At 34.6% G+C, this 15917-nt stretch overlaps 1 long non-coding RNA gene across 2 annotated transcripts; it reads left to right on the top strand.

Annotated features, from left to right (window-relative positions):
• The first annotated feature begins 632 nt into the window (after positions 1-632).
• LOC133830731 (uncharacterized) lies at positions 633-5467 on the top strand. 2 transcript variants are annotated; one of them, XR_009892190.1, is made up of 6 exons: positions 633-717; positions 1890-2004; positions 2277-2376; positions 3359-3451; positions 4990-5100; positions 5213-5467. It is a non-coding gene; the product is annotated as an uncharacterized LOC133830731 (long non-coding RNA). The 2 variants fall into 2 exon arrangements; XR_009892189.1 differs by lacking the exons at positions 3359-3451; positions 4990-5100; positions 5213-5467 and having other exon boundaries at positions 2277-2808.
• Positions 5468-15917: the final 10450 nt, after the last annotated feature.

Below are 15917 nucleotides of genomic sequence, written 5' to 3'. Positions count from 1 at the left end.
CCTTTGCTCACACCACCATCAACATTCCTCTTTGAAGGATTTGGTTATTGTTGCATAGGAAAAATAGGAATATCTTTGATTATCACGAACTCAATGTTGTCCATAATCAACATCATGTTGTTGTTGGACAAAAATTTTATGAGGTTCTCACCATAGAGAAAACTTTTAGATATTAGAGAGAGTATGAGGTGGGAACCCTAGAGCAACGATTATCAACTAAGTAGAAATCTACACATTGCTTGACAACCATTTATTCATTAAATTTTTAGAAATAGCATAACATACAAAATGTTTTGAGATAAGCAAAATACTAAATCACTTATCTTATATTTCTTAGGTACTTTAACTAGCCATGAACCCATGTGTCCTGGTAGGTGAGAGTCGCAAATATTAACATAGTTCAATAGAAAAACATCTCAATTAATAAAACGCCATAGACTTTTATTAACTACCTACTCCATCCGATCAAAGTAACGAAAGCTCATGTGTCCCAGTAGGCGATAATTACAAATATTTCTTACTTTATGAGTTTGATCCATGGTTTCAATTATTATAGACTTAATTCCTATAGTCACCGTAGGGATGAGTCTATAGTCAATTATTATAGACTTAATTTCTTACTGTATATATATGCTATACTATACATATGTAGGAGTGCTTAAATGGAGAGTTTCTTCAAGTTGGTCTCAAGTTTGTTCCACTAGCTGGATATCACTGGTATCTACACATCTTTTCTTTTGATCATTTTATAAGTTGTATTAATCAAATTATAGGTAGTGAAAAAAAGTGGTTACCAATTTTTTAAGTTTTGGAGGCAATGCCACTGCCAAAGCCATTGCTTGAAGTCTTTTTCTTTTTTCTCATTTAATATTGCTTTTTCCCAAAACCCCAAATGTTGTTTATATTTTTTGTAATCCTTATAATGCTATTACACTGTGTCATTCTCCATATTCTTATCCTTCTTTACTGTTTGTTGGGATATTATTACTAACTAGAACTAAAATAGAGTAATAATGGATTCTTGTTTCTCTACCTTGTTAACTGGAAAGAATTTGCTTCTTTGTCTTGGTAAAATAGAGAAATAAAGTTTGTTGACATTAGGAAGAAGGTTCTAATTTGTTTAATGTGTTTGTTTGTATTAAATGCTATCATTGTGTTTCCCTCTCGATTTTTCAACTATAAAGAATTTATATATTCAAGTAATACTATTTTTATTAGGTGATGAGGATGAGGTCAAAGAAATGGAAAATAAACTATATGTCTGACTGTTTTGTTCTCAATTGTGCTTGTTTAGTTTTGCTCTGTTTTCGCAGTGTGCTTCTGTTTTTGGTTTTAGGTATTTTAATAATTTTATTCATATTGTTTTGGTCTCTTGAAAACCATTTTTTTGATAGATTTTGTGCTTAGTTTATTTTGTTTCGAAGGGTCACATTTCTCTTTTTGTCATTTAACCTCCTTATTGGAAAAATCACAGCGTAATAATTTTTCAGAATAAATAAATAAATTAACTAGTTCAGATGTAAAACTATTATTAGGTGGTTATCTGATAGTTGGAAACAAAAGATTTAACTTAACTGAAAGCAATAATAAAGAGAAAAGAGTAACAACAAGTCTTGAGCTTTCAAAACTCTCTCAATGATTTTCTTACTTTGAATAATGTAAAATGCTAGTCTACAGATAAGAAACTGATCTGGTTATTATACATAGGACTTAACCAAACTTACTAAAATTAGTAAACCTAGGACTAATAACTGAATAAACAACCTTGTATTTTATATAAAAATAAAGTCTTCTTGAATTGAGTGTTGTCATCTTGATCATTTGAAACTAACTTGTATATTAGGTGTCAGATTTGGACACTGATTTTGTTTCCTTTGCTCTGTGTGCAGGTTTGATGGAGATGGGTATATATATTGACTTCATTATTCTAAAAACTTATTTAATGAGTATATATATTGACGTCTTCAACAAGAAGAATACTTTGGAGCTCCCAAATTCATGAAGGTAATAATAACAAGAATTACTTAAGAATTTGATTAATTTTCAATCATCATTTAGGCTTAAGTTGTCAGGTGATTGAATATTCATGAAATCAAAGTTTTCTTCAAAATTATTGGCTCTCCCTTGTAATAATAATGCTTATGGAAGATTAATTAAAGTGTCCAAAGTAATTATGAGTTGTAAGATTACAAAATCTGGTTTAATTAATTGAGCTTAGATTTCAAATTAATGTTTATTAGATTCAAACTTCATTTGATTTTAATGCAAACTTTCAGATTGGAGACCTGAAAGGGCATTTTGGATTACTCGCGGTGATCATGCAAATTCTGAGAGCAAAGCTCAAAGTATTAGATCTTTCGTATGGAAATGGAACAGGTATAATTAAGCACAACTCAACTACACATCTGGTACTGAAATATCTGTCTTCATGTGAATGTAATTTTAGAAATTAGTCAATCCTAAATGTAGAATATAAATAAGGATTGGTAAAATAAAGTGAAGCCTAAGAATGCAAACTTCACGCCATTGAAGTTTGGTACACTCAGTCTCTATTAACAATTTTATTATTTTTAAGTGAGTTATGTCGGCAAGGATAGGAATGTCCTATGGAGGCTTTATGAGTGATCTTTTTCATGCCATATTAGTAATCTCTTTAAACTGTATATTAGTCAAAATTTGAAACTTGTGTGCACAAAATGTTAGTTGTTATTCATATCTTGGCTTCCTTTGTAACTGTATAACATGAATTTGTTGAGGATTATGTAATTTTTCTTGAAATGTACAACTAGTAGTACTACTGTAAAACAATCACATATAGCTTCTTAAGTGGACTCAATCCTCCTTAGCTTAGCTATACTCAAAAATCAATTAATATTTAACTAATCTTTATGATTTGATTTACCTTAATTATTGTTGTGGTCTACAGACTACTCATCTCTAAATTAATAAGTGTAATTATAAATAATTAATATAGGAATATCTTGGACCATGCCATGGTTATATTTTACTAATTTATATTTTGATGCTTTCATTAACTCATTATTTTGAGCAGCACGAGAACTAGAAGTTGTATAGTGTTAGAATTTTTTCTTTCTACATATACATATGCGAAACAGCTACATCTACTTGTTGTAGTATCATAAGGAAGAATAATGTCAGTTTCTTTTTCTTGTGTGATGGTTTTGATTGCTGGAGTCTTTTTTAGTAGTTCATGCTATTGTGGATTTTATTCCTACACTGCAGCAATAACATTTAGAATATTTTTTTGCTTGAAATTGGTCTGTTATTATAAGCACTATGAATTGCTTTTGTAAATATTCTCACTGCCTTTACTTCTCACGTTTGCCACTGTTAATAGGATGCTGTGGACGTCCATGATAGTTTAGCTGCTGAAGTTGAACATGGTGATGCTTCCAGAAAGGAAAGGTCCTCAGTTCAAGGTGTAGAACAGGTAATTAATACCAAACATGTTTCATGTAATTAGAAATTGATTGCAGTTTTACTTTCATAAATTTTAAAGATTTTTATTAGAGCTTATCTGAGTTTGAATTATAAAAAAATAGTTTCCTTGTTGTGTTAAGACTTCTTATTTATGGCTATCTGTCAAATATTTTTGTACTTTGTGGAGTTTGAATATCTTAGATATTCATCCGTAGTGAAGTAGGTTCTGGGAATTCTGTGTGCTGCGGTGATAACAGAAGATTGAGAACTTGCATGTCTTAGTGAAGTAGGTTCTGATAATTTTGTGTGCTGCGGTGATATATGGATGAAAACCTGTGCTGTTTGATTTGTTTGACATGTTGGTGTTGATTGTGACAGATGGCTAGGCTAGTAAATTAGGGGATATGTTGCCCAATTTTCTATAGATTTTTTTGTACTTAGTTTTGTGTGGAAATATGAAAACGATAACTGCCACAATGATAAATTTGTGATCCGGATATTTAACATTTGACCGTCTAATTAATAATTAAGTTGAATTTCAATTTTGCTACTAATCACAAAATTTGCTTAATCCGAGCCTCAAAAGAGTTGATTTATTATATATTATTTTTTTTGGATTGATTACATATGTTTGCATACTTATATATTAATTATTGTTTTAAGTTGTGTACAAAATTTGATAATAAGATACTAAGTATATATGTGAGTGAAATTATATGATACCAAAAATTTATATCTTTGTCCTATTAAAAATTTAGAATTATTTTATTATTTTACTATTACATTAAATTTGGTAATCACATTCTAGTTGGTATATATGTGATTGATTGGATCTTAAAATCCAAATCACTCATTGTGATTTGGATCCTATTTTTTACAAAATTTTGATGATTTCATGCATTGCATGGTAAAAACATAATAAAAAAAATTGGATTTGCATTTGATTAGGTAATATTATGAGATCATTCATTATTAGTATATATACCAAGAGAGATCAAGGATCTATATTTGATCACATCAAGGAAATTTCTTTAAGTGTTTGCTTTGTTTAGTTTAAGTGGAATAATGATGAAGCTAAAGTAACTTATGTCTTACATTTATTCATCTTTCTAGTATTGTTGAAATCAATGCATATAAACACAAACCATTATTATTAACAAACCATTAGTATTGTTGAAATCAATAAAATCAGTGGCTTTAATCTTTCCTGTGTTACGTGTCGATGTAGCTAGGATTTAAGTTTAAGGGCTTTGTATTTGATGGATTCTTGGCATTCTGTGATGGAAGGATGCTCTAAATTTAAGGTGCCAAATGCTTAGTAGTATTAAACCGGGATGTATTGGCATGCATTGTGGTTCCTGTGTCTGTTTTCATGCATTGGCATTTTGTTGGAAACCGGGATGTAATTTTTTCATATTTTGGTTACAAGTAAGTGTTATTGACAATTATCCCCATATTATTTGGCATGTGTTAGAATGTAGATCCTTATAAAGTATTTCATGTTTTTATGTTAGTAATTGATACTAGCTCTTTATTTCTCTTCTATAGTAACTAGAATGACAGGTGAACTTCATTGGATTCAATAGTCATTACGTTATGAGGATGATGAAGAATGTACTTATCAATGCCCCTCATATCAAGCATTTCTTGTCGAAACAGGTAATAAACAATATACAACTACATAGTATTAATCTAGTACAATTTTTATATATGCTTTGAATTTATTACAACTAATATAATTATAATTAAATTTTTGTTTTTTTTTTTTCAGTTCACCTCCAACAAACCATATACTACTCAAGAAATTGACGAAGTTAGAGAAGAATGGGCAATGTCATATTTACAATTGGTTAGAGCAAAATGAATGATATTATAGCTAGCTAATTACAATACATGTTTAGAAATTTTAAATTTATTTCGTAAAATTTTTTTGCCATTTTTTTAGTATTTTCTTTTCAAAATTCTTTTGATACATATTCGACACTCAAATGGATATATATTTTTAAATCAAAATTAAAATTGTAGCTGTATTTTTTTTTTAAAAAAATTACTTTTAAGGGCATGCAAAGAGAGTCCTAAAAAACCTTAGTTTTTAAGGCTCTCAAATAGAGGACTCGCAATGCTAGTCCTAAAAAACCTTTTTTGTAGTAGTGTTTGCCAAATTATTAAAATAATTAATAAACCAACTTAGGGTTTCCAAATCATCAAAATAATTAATAAACCAACTTAGGTTTGCCAAATTATAAAAATAATCAATAAACCAACTTAGGTTTGCCAAATTATAAAAATAATCAATAAACCAACTTAGGTTTGCCAAATTAATAAACCATAGTTTATAATTTTTCCATTAATTCTAAAATTACCATTGAAAATTATTCTAAAACATATAATTAATTTGTTTCTAATCAATTATTTGGTCCAACTAAAAAGAATAATATATTACAATTAAGTCCAACTTAGGTAAATGGGCCTTAAGAATTTGATCTTTCATGGAGGAGAGTTGGGTTCAGTATGTCGGACCCACTGCTAAGGCCCCCTAACTTCCACACAAAGCCCAAAAAGACAGGAATTTGAACATTTGTTTTATTAATTGTTATTCAATTGATTAAGCCAATTAGTAATGCAAAATAAATGGGTCTTGACAAGTCGGACCACCCAAAATAGGGGAATTTAAACTTTACATGTTCAATTGGGCCCAAATAAAACCTAACATTTTATGAAAGTTTTATTTGAGTTTCCCCACATTTTTCAAACACAAAAATTGGGCCATCATTATACTTATATTTAAAGCTAAAATGCCAAAAATAACTTAATAATGATGCTTGATATGTTAATAATTGGATGGGCCTAACATGTTACTCTATAAACATGTATTAATAAATTATACAAATATACCACAACAATATACTATTTTGCAAAATACAATAATTAATTAACATAGTATTCATCACGAAAAATTAAATATAATTAATTAAACAAGTTGCAAAATATTAAATTAATTAAAATAGAATTTATCAAACAAAATTCAATTTCAAATAATTAATTTGACCTAGGTTGTTAAGTTGTTAGGAATGACAATATATTTTATTTTTAAATATTTTAACCAATTTTAAAATATATAAAATATCTTGAATTATCTAATAACTAATTATAAATATTTTAAATAATCAAAATATCTTGAATAATCAGATAACTAATTTTAATATTGCATTTATAACAAAATAAAAAATATCCACGTTATCAAATAACCAATTCAAAATATTTTTAAAAGCTAAAATATCTAAAACAATGAGATAATCAATTTTTAAATATTTTTAACCTAACTGCACAAAATATCAATTTTAAAAAAATAGTATATATATTTTTTTTGTGAAAAAATGCCGACGGAGGATCCGGCACCGACGCCGTACGGATTCGTACGGACGACTGTACGGCTGGGGTCTCGGCGGCTCTTTCATGCGTGCCTAGCACACATACTACCCAATCAGTCTAAATTTTTTTTGAAAGAAATCTGTGCAGTTTTTCAATCCCAAAAGAAGCCAAAAACAACAAAATTATTGCTAAATTTACATAATAAAATATAAACATGCACAAATAACATGTACCATCCAATTGACACCCTAATATATCAATCAATTTCATACATGTTCATTCATGAAAATAAACTAGCAACCTATGGCTCTGTGGCCAATTGTTGGAAATACTTATTGCTGGATCTTTATTTATTTTCATGTAATTTACATATTATCAATCAAACATGTAAATCCTAGAGCATGCTCCTATGAAATTGATACAAAACAGAGTTAAGTAAAGAAACCTACACATATGCAGTGCAATTGGAACAACTCCTTCCTTCAATCTCTCTAACCCTTGATTCCTTTTTGTAGCAGAGTATTATTAAGAGATTGAGCTAGATCAACAACATAGTCTTCCTCACCAAGCCTTGGATCAACCTAGTGTGGGTTGGTTCTCAACATATGAGATAGAGATCTAGCAGAGAAGAATAAGAGAGAGTGGCAAAGAAAATGTTAGACTGTTTAGGTTTTCACTTACCCAATGAATCAATTGAGACTGACTTTCTTATGAAAACCCTCGATATCATATTTCTTATATAGGCAACTTAATAGGCTTTATTTAAATTTAAATTTATATTGAAAGTATTTAAAATAGTAAACAAAAAGATAAAAGCTTTGGGCTCCCACAAATGTAATTGAGCACAATCTCTTTGTTTTGAATTTAAATCCAATTGGGCCTAAAATTCAAATGTTTTTATTTATTTATTTTTGAATTAATTAATTAAATCCTTATTCAAATTAACTAATTATAATTTGAAACTTGGTTTAATATTATTTATTTATATTGACACCAATTTATCAATATTAATAAATTTACCTAAAGATTATCTTTTATTCTCTAAATCTCATATCCCTGTAAATTTTCCAAAATTGACCTAGTCAACATTAAAAATCCTAATTGATAATTAAATCAATTAATTGAGATATTCTAGATGATTTACTCAAAGGTGATGCGAGGACCATGGATCCATGAAATCAAGCTCCAATAAGTTACCATGAATTTATTTATGAATAATTTCACTACCTTATGAATTCCTCATCATGACTCCACTATAGACTCAGAATTGAACTCTTGAATTCATAGAACGTTTTTTCCAAACCATAAATACGTTATCCATTGTTATAACCATTATCGTCAGTCAATCCTCTATCGATGACTTACTAACGAGCTGGGTACAAATTACCATTTTACCCCTCATTAGTATTTTATCCTTAACTCCCACTAAGTTCCTTGTAAATGATGTTTACGTGAACTTAATCACAGAAATGAGATCTCAATCAGTTAACCTTTTGAACAAATCAATTAAAGAAATCATCTTTTCACTTCTCATACAAAAGTTATAGATTTCATATCTATGAATAATACTCCCACTCAATTACACTACTAAATCTCTAAGATGTAAGTATGGGCCAGACCGTAGGATAAGCTGGTAACGAACAAGTCAGAAGAATTAAATAATATAATTAGTAGAATATTAACACTCAGAATTAAGATTGACTTAACCTATGGTCAAGGTTTTTTTTTTTTTTTTTGGTAAATCAGCTAGCTTTGTATTATGCACAACAATTACAAACACTAATCAATTACAACCTCTCACTAAAACAAAATACAATTAATTACAAAGTAAATTCCTCACCCAACTTAAATCCTCAATACTTAGATTCTTAGCCAACAACCAGCTAAATCTATGACAAATTTGAAACTTAATATGCTGAATTATATACCCTATAAGTGGCAGCTGCAGATTCCATAAAGCTGAATTCCTAGCTACCCAAATATGGTATATACAAGCACAAATTGCACTAGTATAAGCTCTCCTTCTGATCCAGTTCAACAACCCAGGCAGTTCAAAACGAAAAGAACCTATTCCTAACCAATTCAAGATAGGTTCCAAGCAACGTGTACTGAACTTACACTCAAAGAATAGGTGCTAATGACTTTTTGGATAAAGACCACAGATTACACACATAATCTCTTGAGTTACTCCAAATCTGTGAAGCCTATCCCTCGTCGGCAACCTCTGTTTTAACATCAGCCAAGCAATAAATTTGTGCTTTGGATGACCAAGTCTATCCCATATTGCTGCATAATTCCATCTGGTTTCTGCATTATTCTTCATCAGGATGTAAGCTTTAGCTACACTGTACTGATCCCAGGTGGAGAGCTTTTGATGATATATGACCTTTAATCCATCTTTAACTCTAACCAATTGCTTCCAATACCAGCTACTAGAGCTAGGAGCCACATAGTCCCACCAATCCTACTGTTTTATGTAGACCGCATGAATCCACTTAACCCACATATTATCTTCCTTGTTAGCTATCGCCCAAACATATTTCCCTAGAGCACACTTGTTCCAAAGACCAATATCCTTGAAACCCAGACCTCCATGCTGCTTTGGTTTACAAATCTCTGCCCAAGAAATTCGCCCAGGGCCTTCCATATTATCTCCATTCTTCCATAAGAAGCCTCGACAAATCTGATTGATTCTGTCTATCACTGAACAAGGAAGAATAATCATTTGGGACCAATAAGTATTAATGGACATCAACACTGAGTTAATAAGTACACATTTCCCTGCATAAGAAAGGTTTCTAGTACTCCAAATTCGAATCCTTTTCACCATTTTCTCAACCAAACACTCACACTCAGTTTTGGTAATTCTTTTGTTGCTAATTGACATCCCAAGATACTTGAAAGGCAACTTGCTACGCTGGAAGCCAGAAGCTTCAGTAAGCTGATACCAACTCTCCTCATTAAGCCCAACACCATAAATTGCAGATTTCATTTTATTAGCCTTCAAACCAGATGTCTCCGAAAACAGCTGAAAACCTCTCAATAATAAGTAAGCTGCCTTGAAATCTCCTTTGCTAAACATCAGTAAATCATCAACAAAGCACATATGAGTTAGATGTAAGTTGCTGCATCTGTGATGATATTTGAAATCCGGATGCTTAGCTACTTTAGCTAAAATTCGAGAGAGATACTCCATTCCTATCACAAACAATAAAGGGGACATCGGGTCCCCTTGTCTCACTCCTCTTCTAGCAGAAATAAGTCTAGTAGGCACCCCATTAATCATAAGAGAGAACCTAGCTGTTGTTAAACACTTCATTATTAACTGAACAAACTTATTAGGGAACTTAAGTGCAGTAATCATCTCCTGTAAGAAATTCCAGTCCAGAGCATCATAAGCTTTTTGCAAATCTATTTTAAAAAGGCAAGATGCTTGAGCATTCCTCCTCCCATACCCCTTTACTAGATCTTGACACAACATTATATTATGTGCAATATTCCTGCCTTTAATAAAACCACTTTGGTTCTCTGAAATGATTGAAGGGAGAATCTCTCGGAGTCTAGAACATATCATTTTGGTGGCTATCTTGTACACCACATTACAACAGGAAATTGGCCTAAACTCACTCACATTCTTAGGACACTTAGTCTTGGGGATAAGAGCAATATTTGTAGTATTGATCTCTTTAAGTATTTTCCCTGAATGAAGAAAAGAAAGGACTGCTTGAGTTAAGTCATCACCTGTGATACTCCAAGATTGCTTAAAAAATCCACTGCTATATCCATCCGGGCCTGGTGCCTTATCCTCTGGGATCGAAAACAGAGCAACCTTAACTTCCTCTGCAGTATACTGTCTTCGTAAATATTCAGATTGATGATCTGAAACAAGAGCCCCCTGTTTGCACCACCTCTTCTAAAACTTGCCTTCTGTCACTCATTTCAGTCCCTAGCAACTCTTCATAATATTCATAAAACGCATTATTGACCTCCTCCTGTTTATCTAGCCAGTTACCTTTCATGTCCCAAATCGAATAAATTGCATTCTGAATTTGTCGGTGCCGAATACTATTGTGGAAAAACTTAGTATTCTCATCCCCTTGTTTAAGCCAATCTTCCTTAACTTTTTGCTTTAGAAATTACACCAGATCTTTATGAGCTTTCTGGTACTCTTTCCTTCTTAAAATCTCTTCTTCAATCAACAGGGGATTACCAGGATCTGATTGTAGTTTCACTTGAGTATCTAGCAACTACTTATGGAACTTTGCCTCATGCACAAAAACATCACCTTTCCCATCTCTATTTAGTTTTTTCAAATCCACTCTCAGCCTTTTTAATTTCGATATTAAGCAAAACATTGGAGTTCCTTGAACCTCCTTCCTCCAACTGCCAGCTACTGTTTTTTGAAACCCCTCAAGATTACTCCAAAAATTGAAATATCTGAAAGGCTTCTTATTCTCAATAAGAGTGCCAAAATTCACTATAAACGGACTATGGTCCATATCACCTTCCGGAAAAAAAACCACTTCAGCAGTAGGGAACTTCCCTATCCAATTCTCATTAGCTAAAACTCTATCAAGCTTAGCATAAACCCTGTCCTTGCCAGCTTGTTTATTGTTCCAAGTAAAAAAGTTACTCGAAAACTTCATGTCTGTTAACCTGCAAGTTTCTGCACAGTGCTGAAAAGAAGATAATTCTGAACCATTCCCATGATAAGGAAACCTATATTCAGGAGAAAGAATTGCATTGTAGTCTCCCATAACTATCCAAGGCCCATTAATTCCATGAGCCATATTTTCCAAATCTTCCCAAAGCCTCTCTCTGCCTCTCATATCATTAGCTGCATACACTACAGTAATATCAAAAGGATCTCTATTCTTGGCTGAGACAGTAAAATGAATCCATTGGCTAGAACTTCCTCTAATATCCACATCATAAGACAATGGATTCCAAGCCACTATAATTCTACCATTAGGATGATGCATTAAATTTGTAGTAAAGCACCATCCCTTGAACATATTAAGGTATAACGACCCCATGTTGGGGGCCTTTACCCTTGTCTCTAAGAGGCTAACAAACCCAATTCTTTTGCTAGAGATCATTCGCATAACCTCCCTTTGTTTATTGGCGTTGTTAAGCCCCCGAACATTCCACCCAAATAGCCTATCCATTTATGAATGGAGGTTCTCCCCCTCCACTCATATCAGACCTCAGTCCCTGTAAAGTTTCCCCAACTGTAATTTCAGTTTCTGAATATTGTCCTAGAACCAAAAAAGAGTTTCTCCCTTGCTTCTCCTTGGCCTTGTTCCTTATTCCATTCTTCCCGTTACTAGGTTGAGACCCTTCACTTTTCTCCTTTTCTGCTCCCTGCTTCTGTGTTGTAACTTCTCCACTCAAAGGTGGATCAGGTATTGAAACTTCACTTTTCTTTTCTTTCCAGACTTGTGATGGTTCTCCTTGACTTATCCTCTTCTTACAAACTTCCTTCTTGTGACCAATCCCCTTACAGTTCTCACATACATCTGGTTTCCACTCATAGTGCACTCCTACATACACAAAATCCCCATTTTCATCTTCAAACTTAATTTGCTCTGGTAGCTCTTTTGTTAGGTTCACTTCAACTAGGACTCGGGCATATTGTAACTTCTCCCTTGCCAGAGTTGCTCTATCCTGCTTCACCAATTTGGAAATTAACCCAACAATCTTCGCCATTGACCTCTCACCCCAGCATTTCAACTCAAGGTTACTGTTGACTGTGAATTTAGCCAACGACGTGAGAACGTCAACTACGACAACCTTCAAGAGAATTATAAACGACAACAGACAGTTTTTTATGAACGGAAGTAAATAACACAAGGTTTTTATAGTGGTTCAGCCCCGATGATCGGTAATAGCCTACTCCACTTAGAGATTTTATTACTATATTCACACTCAAGATCAGATGAACCTTGTCAACTGAGTTTCTTCAGTGTGAGATACTCTAGAATACAAAAATGGGTTTTTCTCAAGAACAACACACTTTCTCTCTCTAGAATACAGATTCACTCTCAATTTTTTGCCAAAAGTCCTTTTACGATCCTCCCAAGTCCCTATTTATAGACCTGGGTTCTCAACTGATATCCCCTTTTGATAGGGATATTCCATTATTTACCTAATATTTATATTACAAAATAAACATTCAAAATATAACTGATCCCTAATTTCGAGTGAGGATTGAGTGATTCCCGGATGCTTGGACCAATTCTCACTGAAGTAGTTTCGGGCAGTTTGACGTAGCTTCTCATGCATGTTGACTATTCTTCAAGCTTTCAAGCTTTACGTAGGTCAAAGGTGGCATACGCATGGCTATCCTTGGACCAAAGGCCAACTACACTCGAGGTATACTTCTCCATTGTGTCCGATCGGACACAATGGTTGTCTTCTTTGGCTTAAGGTGGTTCAAACCATCTTATTTGACTCCTTCAATCAAGGTCCAATATGACCTTACACTTTGCACCTCGGACCAAGATGGTCCGAGCCATCTTCTTCCTAGCTTATCCTCGGACCAACATGGTCCAAGCGCTCCTGCAGGCGTCTTGCGCGATCGGGGGAGGTCATGTGCGATCGGGGGAGGCCTTGTGCGATCGGGGGAGGCCTTGTGCGATCGGGCATAATGCCCCTTGGACCTAAATGGTCCAAGCTTCCTTTGTTTAACCAAGGTGCGATCGGGGGAGGCCTTGTGCGATCGGGGGGAGGCCTTGTGCGATCGGGCATAATGCCCCTTGGACCTAAATGGTCCAAGCTTCCTTTGTTTAACCAAGGTCCGATCGGACCTTGGTCCTCTCTCTTCGGACCTAGGTGGTCTGGGCCACCACCTCTCCTTGGATCAAAATGGTCCAAGGTACTCATAAGTACCACGTCCGATCGGGCACACATCCTTCTCCTTGGGCCAACTAGGTTTGAACCCCTTCGCTCAACCAAATGCTCGATCGGGCATTAGGCTTCTCTCCTCGGACCAAGGTGGTCCGAGCCACCATCTATTCCTCCTTGGACCTGAATGGTCGAAGGTACCTCCTATGTGTATGCTCGATCGGCCACTATGTGGCTTTCCCCTTTTGAGTAAAACTTGAGCCTTATTCTTTTTGAACTTATTCGAGCCAAGCTTAACAAGAGGTCCCCTAAGCTTAGGTCTGATCGGACCTACTGTTTTTATATCTTGAACCAAAATTCATACCTCCCTTTCACTTTCTTGGTCTTGGCACCAATTTAATTATAGGGGTCTTTAAACTGAGGTCTGAGCCAAGCAAACTCAAAGTTCTCCAACCTTGGGTAAGCCTCCTTTCTCCAAGCGACCCCCAGTCTAAATACTCTCTTCGATTGGGCGTATTTGGCTTGACTCTCTGTCCCATTCCTTAACTAATGTATTAGGCCATTACCAAGCCAGATCACCCTACTAACTTATGCCACGTGTCCATTTCACCGCCACGTCATTCTTTTCAAATTTTTGGGACAACATTTGCCCCCCAAGTTTATTATATGATTTATTCACGTAATAAACTTTTTCTTCGGCTGACGTCATTATAAAAAATAATAACTGTTCATCTTCATGCAGCAGACCCACGATGACTGCAAAAATCCACCCATGATCGTGGAGGAGAGATAATCCCAGAATACCAGAGGTTCAAAAGTAAATGAAAAACCCACTTTTTTCCCTTCAAATATCCCCACTTTACATTCTCTTCTTCACACATACAAAAAAAAAAAAAAAAAAAAAAAATATATTCTAAAAACCCTTCATCTTCTCCCTTGGCCGAAACCCTCTCAAGGACTCCCTCCTCTTGCCGACTTTACAATCTTCAAGGGGAGCTCCTCATCTTCAAGCATCCTCCAAGCAAAATCAAAGCTCTCCAACCTTGGGTAAGTCTTCTTCTCCATGCCTCTTAGATTGCTACATTTTCTTTTCTAAAAAAAATGTCATGGCCGAATATGCTTGTCCCTTGGATGTTCTTGAAGTTCTTGAATATGTCTTGTTCAATGTGTTTGCTTGTGGTCTTGATAAGGTTTGTGGCATGGGTAACCCGAATTTTCCCTTAAGCTTTTAGGAATTTCAAGACATTTTTGGTATTTTGACATAAACATGAATATGGGTTTTGAGGGTTTTGATAGTGTAATGTAATGGGTTTTTAAGAACATGAAGAAAACCTTTCACTTATATGTTTTGATCTTGTTTTTTGTTTATGTAAATGATGGAATGTGTTTGAGACTAGGGATTTTTAGGGCTTTGTTTATTTGGTTCGGATTCAAGGTAGGCAAAGTATGCCATTAGGGGTCATTTTTTACATAGTTTTTTGCCCAGAAATTCTGGGCATAAGCGAGTGGTCCGATCGGACCACACTTTGTCCTCATGGTGAACTCATGTTCGATCGGGGATGATGAACCATGGTTCAAGCTTGAGGCGTGTATCTCTTCTGAACGAGGTGAGACAACCACTTCCGATCGGGCCTTGAAAAGTTTCAGATAAGTGTGTGGTCCGATCGGACCACACGCTCCTTCCTTTGCTTTTAAGTGCCCAGATTTTTACTAGTTAAATCCGAACTTCCCTAGACACCAATGCCCAGTCGAACCTAACTTGTTGCTGCTGGCTAGAAGCTTTGGAGGCACGAGGCACACCAGGCGAACTCTCGGGACCAGGGTGCACACCTCTCCTCGGGCACGCTACGCCCGATCGGGCGTTCTGGAGGCTTGCGCGAGGCTCGTGAGGTGGCGAGGCAGGACGTCTCCTGGCTGGAATGTGTCCGATCGGACGTGTCACAGGCGCTTTGGGGTTAGGCTCGCATGGAGGTAAGGTCGAATGCCCTCCCAGCCAAGCTATGTACGATCGAATGCATAGAACCTCCCTCCTGAGCTCAAAATGTGGTCCGATCGGACCATACATACTTTTCTTAGGCTTTGGCCTTTTTTCCTTCCAAACATGCAACCAACCTCTGTATGTTAACTGTGTACATAAGGAACCTAGCCTTATAGGAAAATCCCAAAAATGCCTCCTTCTACAAAGTTTAATAAGTTCAATACTTTAAGTGCCTTTTAGGCACTTTTGGGCATTAAAATTATTTTTTCCACATGCGCTA

The sequence above is a fragment of the Humulus lupulus genome, chromosome 4, assembly GCF_963169125.1.
Source record: "Humulus lupulus chromosome 4, drHumLupu1.1, whole genome shotgun sequence".
Classification (NCBI taxonomy): Eukaryota; Viridiplantae; Streptophyta; class Magnoliopsida; order Rosales; family Cannabaceae; genus Humulus; species Humulus lupulus.
This window is presented reverse-complemented; position numbering and strand designations above follow the sequence as displayed.